At 36.2% G+C, this 8,311-nt stretch overlaps 1 long non-coding RNA gene across 2 annotated transcripts; it reads right to left on the bottom strand.

Moving 5' to 3' along the window:
• Positions 1-7,240: 7,240 nt before the first annotated feature.
• Positions 7,241-8,311, bottom strand: LOC139025566 (uncharacterized). 2 transcript variants are annotated; one of them, XR_011477165.1, is made up of 6 exons: positions 8,220-8,311; positions 8,020-8,072; positions 7,730-7,781; positions 7,575-7,624; positions 7,485-7,538; positions 7,241-7,448 (listed from the first exon to the last, which is right to left on the bottom strand). It is a non-coding gene; the product is annotated as an uncharacterized lncRNA (long non-coding RNA). The 2 variants fall into 2 exon arrangements; XR_011477164.1 differs by lacking the exons at positions 7,575-7,624; positions 7,730-7,781 and having other exon boundaries at positions 8,220-8,307.

Raw genomic sequence — 8,311 nt, 5'->3', positions numbered from 1 at the left:
GCATTAATTACGATACCTTGGCAACACTTACGATACCTGGCATTAATACGATACCTGGCATTACATTAAGAGACATTACATTACATTCCAGAATATGGATTACTTAAGAGACAGTTCAATTACAGATACCTGGATTAATTACAGATACCTGGCATTACATTACAGATAACCTGGCATTACATTATAGATACGTGCATTACATTAAGATACTGGCATTACATTTACAGAGACATTACTTAAATACCTGGATAATTTACAGATATCTGGCATTATTTAGATACTGGCCATTACATTACAGATTATGGCAATTACATTACAGATACTGGCATTACATTACAGAGATGAAACATTAAGATAACTACATTACAGATACTGGCATTACATTACAGATACCTGCATTACATTACAGATCTGGATTACATTACAGAGACATTACATTTAACAGATACTGGCATTACATTACAGCTCCTGGCCATTAATTACGAGAATTATTACATGAGACATTACATTCAGATCCTTGGCATTACTTACAGATACCTGGATTACATACGAGACATTACATTACAAGATACTGTGGCATTACATTAAGAGACATTACAATTAAAGAGACATTACATTACAGTACTGCATACATTAAGATAATGGCATTAGCTTACATGAGACTGTAATTCAGATACTGGCATTACTTACAGATACTGGCATTAATTACAGAGACATACTTAAGATACTGGATTACATTACAGATACCTGGCTTTACATTAAGAGACATTACATTACAGATACTGGCAATTACATTCCAGATACTGGCTTCATTACAGATACCTGGCATTCATTAACAGATAACTGGCATTACATTACAGATACTGGAATTACATTACGATACTGACATTCATTACGAGACATTACATTAAGATACTGGATTACATTACAGAGCATTACATTACAGAAATATCTGATTGACATTAAGATACCTGGCATTACTTACAGATACTGCATTAATTACAGATACCTGGCATTACATTACAGATGATGGATTAACATTACAAGTAATGGGATTACATTAGAGAGACTACAATTACAGATACTGGCTTAATTACAGATACTGGCATTAATTACAGATACCTGGCAATTACATTACGATACTGGCATCAATTTACAGATAACTGGCATTAATTACAGATCTGGCATACATTAGAGACGGCATTACATTAAGATACTGGATTACATTAAGAGACCTGGATTACAATTCAGATACTGGCATTACATTACAAGACATTATAATAAGAGCACTTACATTACAGAGACTTAATAGATACCCAGGTATCTGTAATGTAATGCCAGGTATCTGTAATGTAATGTATCTGTAATGTAATGCCAGGTATCTGTAATGTAATGCCAGGTATCTGTAATGTAATGTCTCTGTAATGTAATGCCAGGTATCTGTAATGTAATGCCAGGTATCTGTAATGTAATGTCTCTGTACGGTGCATTCGGAAAGTATTCAGAGCTATTGCCTGTTTCCACATGTTGTTACGTTACAGCCTTATTCTAAAAATTGCAACAACAACAAAAAATTCCCTCATCAATCTACACACAATACCCCATAATGACCAAGCAAAAACCGTTTTTTAGAATTTATTTGCAAATGTATTAAAAATAACTGAAATATGACATTTACATAAGTATTCAGACATTTTACTCAGTACTTTGTTGAATCACCTTCAGCAGTGATTACAGCCTCTAGTCTTCTTGGGTATGACGCTACAAGCTTGGTATACCTGTATTTGGGGAGTTTCTCCATTCCTCTCTGCAGATCCTCTAAAACTCTGTCAGGTTGGATGGGGAGCGTTGCTACACAGCTATTTTCAAGTCTCTCCAGAGATGTTTGATCGGGTTCAAAGACATTCAGAGACTTGTCCCGAAGCCACTATTGCATTGTCTTGGCTGTGTACTAAGGGTCGTTGTCCTGTTGGAAGGTGATCCTCTCTGTACTTTGCTCCGTTCATTTTTCTTTTGATCCTGACTAGTGTACCAGTCACTGCCTCTGAAATACATCCCCACAGCATGATGCTGCCACCACCAAATCAAATGTTGTTGGTCACATACACATGTTTAACAGATGTTATTGCGGGTGTATCGTAATGCTTGTGCTTCTAGTTCCGACAATGCAGTAATATCTAACAATTTCACAACAAAGTAAATGAATGGAATGTATGAATACATGGATGAGCAATGAGCGTCATAGACTAAGATACAGTAGGATAGAGTACAGTATATACATATGAGATGAGTAATGCGAGATATGTAAACATTATTAAAGTGTCATTATTAAAGTGACTAGCGTTCCATTTATTAAAGTGGCCAATGATTTAAAGTCTGTATGTAGGCAGCAGCCTCTCTGAGTTAGTGATGGCTATTTAAGTCTGATGGCCTTGGGATAGAAGCTGTTTTTCAGTCTCTCGGTCCCTGCTTTGATGCACCTGTACGGACCTCGCCTTCTGGATGATAGCGGGGTGAACAGGCAGTGGCTCGGGTGGTTGTTGTCCTTGATGATCTTTATGGCCTTCCTGTGACATCGGGTGGTGTAGGTGTCCTGGAGGGCAGGTAGTTTGCCCCCGGTGATGCGTTGTGCAGACCTTACTACCCTCTGGAGAGCCTTACGGTTGTGGGCGGAGCAGTTTTTATTTTTATTTCACCTTTATTTAACCAGGTAGGCCAGTTGAGAACAAGTTCTCATTTACAACTGCGACCTGGCCAAGATAAAGCAAAGCAGTGCGACACATTAAACAAACAGTCAATAATACAGTAGAAAAAGTCTATATACATTGTGTGCAAATTAGGTAGGATAAGGGAGGGAAGACAATAAATAGGCCATGATGGCGAAGTAATTAAAATATACCAATTAAACACTGGAGTGATAGATGTGCAGAAGATGAATGTGCAAGTGGAGATACTGGGGTGCAAAGGAGCAAGATAAATAAATAAATATGGGGATGAGGTAGTTGGATGGCCTATTTACAGATGGGCTATGTACAGGTGCAGTGATCTGTGAGCTGCTCTGACAGCTGGTGCTTAAAGCTAGTGAGGGAGATATGAGTCTCCAGCTTCAGTGATTTTTGCAGTTCGTTTCAGTCATTGGCAGCAGAGAACTGGAAGGAAAGGCGGCCAAATGAGCAATTGGCTTTGGGGGTGACCAGGGAGATATACCTGCTGGAGCGCGTGCTACGTGTGGGTGCTACTATGGTGACCAGTGAGCTGAGATAAGGCGGGACTTTACAAGTCGCAGTTGGTGGGTAGTATTGGTGACAAAACGGATCACTGGGATAGGACTGCAGTCCAATTTGTTGAGTAGGTTTGCGAGCTGTTTTGTTAAAGACATCGTGAAGTCGAGGATCGGTAGAGTAAGTCAGTTTTACGAGGTAGTTTGGCAGCATAGTGAAGGATGCTTTGTTGCGAAATTAGGAAGCCGATTCTAGATTAACTTTGGATTGGAGATGCTTAATGTGAGTCTGGAAGGAAGTTGATAGTCTAACCAGAACCTACGTATTGTAGTTGTCCACATATTTTAATCAGAATCGTCCAGAGTGTGATGCTGATCGGCGGAGGGTGGGCAGCAATCGGTGTGAAGAGCATGCATTTAGTTTTACTACCGTTTAAGAGCAGTTGAGGCCACTGAAGGAGTGTTTATGGCGTTGAAGCTCGTTTGGAGTTAACACAGTGTCCAAAGAAGGCCAGAAGTATACAGAATGGTGTCGTCTGCATAGAGGTGGATCAGAATCACCCGCAGCAAGAGCGACATCATTGATAATACAGAGAAAGAGAGTCGCCTGAGAATTGAACCCTGTGTACCCCCATCCAGACTGCCAGTTTCCGGACAACAGCCCTCCGATTTACACACTGAACTTATTCTGAGAAGTAGTTGGTGAACCAGTAGCAGTCATTTGCGTGTCTGCGATAAGAATTAGGGTGATTGACAGAGTCGAAGCCTTGGCCAGGGTCGATGAAGACGCTGCACAGTACTGTCTTTTATCGATGCGTTATGATATGTTAGACCTGAGCGTGCTGAGGTGCACCCGTGACCGCTCGAAAACCGGATTGCATAGTGAAAAGTACGTGGATTCGAACATGTCAGTTATCTGTTTGTAACTTGGCTTTCGAGGACTTTAGAAAGGCAGGCAGGATGAATATAGGTCGTAACGTTGGTCTAGAGTGTCACCCCCTTTGAGAGGGGATGACCGCGGCAGCTTTCAATCTTTAGGATCTCGACGATACAAAGAGAGGTTGAAAGGCTTAATAGGGTTTGTGTTGCACCCTCCGAGTCGCAAAGTTCCACTCTGAGTACCTTTTCTCCACTGGTGATGTTTCGGGTCTCTGGAATCAGTTAAATTGGGGGGTACGAACAAAGGATCCTATTCGGYAAAGTCGTATTCCTGGTCGTAATGCTGGTAATGCTGGTGAGTTATCGCTGCTCTGATATCCAAAAGTTTTTCCCTGCTGTATGTAATAATCAAAACATTTTCTGGCCTAATAATGTAAGTAATAACACATAAACAAAATACTGCAAAGTTGCATAGGGGCTAGAAGCACGGCTGCCCTCTATCGGCGCCAAGACTAGATAACATTTTTTTTTAAGGTATCTTTAATGTGAAGTAATGTATCTCTAATGCAATATAATGTGTATATATAATGTATTTGTAATGTAATGCATCTGTAATATCATGCATCTGTTATGTATCTATAATGCAATGAATATGTAATATAATGTATATGTAATATAATGGAATGTGTATGTAATATAATGGAATATATCTGTAATGTCATGTATATGTAATATAATATAATGTATATGTAATGTAATATAATGTATATGTCATGTAATATAATGTATATGTAATGTGATGTAATGTGTATGTAATATAATGTATATATAATGTAATATATCTGTAATGTCATGTATATGTAATGTAGTGTATCTGTAATGTATATGTAATATAATGTATATGTAATGTGTATGTAATGTAATATAATGTATATATAATGTATATGTAATATAATTGATTGTGTATATAATGTATATCTAATGTATCTGTAATGTAATGAATCTGTAGTGTAGTGTAATGTAATGTAGTTTATCTGTAATGTATCTGTAATGTAATGTTGTTTATCTGTAATGTATCTGTAATGTATCTGTAATGTAATGTAGTTTATCTGTAGTGTATCTGTAATATACCTATAATGTAAGGTATCTAATGTAATGTAATGTAATGTAGTTTATCTGTAATGTATCTGTAATGTAATGTAGTTTATCTGTAGTGTATCTGTAATATACCTATAATGTAAGGTATCTAATGTATATGTAATGTAATGTATCTGTAATGTAATGTAAGGTAACTGTAATGTATATGTAATGTAAGGTATCTGTAATGTAATGTAATGTATCTGTAATGTAATGTAAGGTAACTGTAATGTATATGTAATGTAAGGTATCTGTAATGTAATATATCTGTAGTGTAATGTATCTGTAGTGTAATGTATCTGTAGTGTATTGTATCTGTAATGTATATGTAATTGTAATGTATCTGTAATGTAATGTAGTTTATCTGTAATGTATCTGTAATGTAATGTAGTTTATCTGTAATGTATCTGTAATATACCTATAATGTAAGGTATCTAATGTATATGTAATGTAAGGTAACTGTAATGTATATGTACTGTAATGTGTCTAATATACCTGTAATGTATTGTACCTGTAATGTATTGTATCTGTAATGTAAGGTATCTTACATTACACACAGAGCAGCTCATAGATTACTGCACCTGTACATAGCCCATCTATAATTTAGCCCAAACAACTACCTCTTTACCTACTGTATTTATTTATTTATTTTGCTCCTTTGCACCCCATTATTTCTATCTCTACTTTACACTTTCTTCCACTGCAAACCAACCATTCCAGTGTTTTTTTTATTTTTTATTTTTTACTTGCTATATTGTATTTACTTCGCCACCATGGCCTTTTTTATATTTTTATTTATTTATATATATATATTGTTTGCCTTCACCTCCCTTATCTCACCTCACTTGCTCACATTGTATATAGACTTATTTTTCACTGTATTATTGACTGTATGTTTGTTTTACTCCATGTGTAACTATGTGTTGTTGTATGTGTCGAACTGCTTTGCTTTATCTTGTGTCGAACTGCTTTGCTTTATCCAGGTCGCAATTGTAAATGAGAACGTGTTCTCAATTTGCCTACCTGGTTAAATAAAGGAGAAAAAATAAATAAAATAAATCTATAATATTCCTGTAATGTTTATGTAATGTAAGGTATCTGTAGTGTAATGTAACTGTAATTTAATTGTAATGTAAGGTAACTGTAATGTATATGTAATGTAATGTGTCTAATATACCTGTAATATAAGGTATCTGTAATGTATGTATATGTAATGTATCTGTAATATACCTGTAATGTAATGTTATGTATCTGTAATATACCTGTAATGTATTGTATATATAATGTAAGGTATATGTAATGTAAGGTATTTGTAATGTAATGTAATGTATCTGTAATATAACTGTAATGTGTCTATAATGTAATATAAAGTATCCGTAATGTATCTGTAATGTAATATAACTGTAATGTAATGTATCTGTAGTGTAATGTATCTGTAGTGTAATGTATCTGTAGTGTAATGTATATGTAATGTATCTGTAGTGTATCTGTAATATAACTGTAATGTAATGTATCTGTAATGTATATTGTTAGGTTCAAATTTTTCCGATTAAATAACTCACGGACACTAGAGAAGCTTAGCCAAGTTTAATTCTTCCCAAAGGGTCGACACAGCTGTATTCAGACACAAAAACATTTCACACAAGCGCTAATATTTAACCCTTTCTCCCAGGCTGAGTCTCCTCCTCCAGAAAAAAACAAAAAAAAAAAAAAAAAAAAAAAAAAAAAAAAAAAAAAAAAAAAAAATAAAAAAAAAAAAAAAAAAAAAAAAAAAAAAAAAAAAAAATTAACAAAAAACCCCGAACAGCCAATGCATCTCTGTTGCTAAGACAGAAATTAGTGATATCTGTTCTTCCTCACGTCATCTGACCTGACCTCTGCCAAAGTGCTCACTCCTCCCCAAACTCAAGGCTGTCATGGTTATTGGTACAGACTGTGTCTCTTCTCCCCCAGAGGATCCCTGATGTCTAACAACATATCCTGACATAATGTAAACTGATACATTACCCTCTCTCCCTCAGTGACATATCCTGACATAATGTAAACGTTATACATTACCCTCTCTCCCTCAGTGACATATCCTGACATAATGTAAACATGATACATTACCCACTCTCCCTCAGTGACATATCCTAACTAATGTAAACGTTATACATTACCCTCTCTCCCTCAGTGACATATCCTGACATAATGTAAACATGATACATTACCTCTCCCCTCCAGTGACATATCCTGACATATACATTACCCTCTCTCCCTCAGTGACATATCCTGACATAATGTAAACGTTATACATTACCCTCTCTCCCTCAGTAACATATCCTAGCATAATAATTACCTCTCTCCCTCAGTGACATATCCTGACATAATGTAAACATTATACATTACCTCTCTCCCTCAGTGACATATTCCTGACATAATGTAAACATGATACATTACCCTCTCTCCCTCAGTAACATATCCTGACATAATGTAAACATGATACATACCTACTCTCTCCCTCAGCGATATATCCTGGCATAATGTAAACATTATACATTACCCTCTCTCCCTCAGTGACATATCCTGACATAAATGTAAACATGATACATTACCCTCTCTCCCTCAGTGACATATCCTGACATAATGTAAACATGATACATTACCCTCTCTCCTCAGTGACATATCCTGACATAATGTAAACGTTATACTTACCCTCTCTCCCTCAGTAAATATCCTGACATAATACATTACCCTCTCTCCCTCAGTGATATATCCTGACATAATGTAAACATTTACATTACCTCTCTCCCTCAGTGATATATCCTGACATAATGTAAACGTTATACATTACCCTCTCTCCCTCAGTAACATATCCTGACATAATGTAACGTTATACATTACCCTCTCTTCCTCAGTGACATATCCTGACATATGTAAACATGAACATTACCCTCTCTCCCTCAGTGACATATCCTGACATAATGTAAACACTATACATTACCCTCTTCCCTCAGTGACATATCCTGACATAATGTAAACGTTATACATTACCCTCTCTCCCTCAGTGACACATCCTGACATAATGTAAACATG

This window comes from Salvelinus sp. IW2-2015, unplaced genomic scaffold (assembly GCF_002910315.2).
Source record: "Salvelinus sp. IW2-2015 unplaced genomic scaffold, ASM291031v2 Un_scaffold2862, whole genome shotgun sequence".
Taxonomy (NCBI): domain Eukaryota; kingdom Metazoa; phylum Chordata; class Actinopteri; order Salmoniformes; family Salmonidae; genus Salvelinus; species Salvelinus sp. IW2-2015.
The sequence above is the reverse complement of the archived record's forward strand: the minus strand, read 5'-3'. Positions and strand labels throughout refer to the sequence as shown.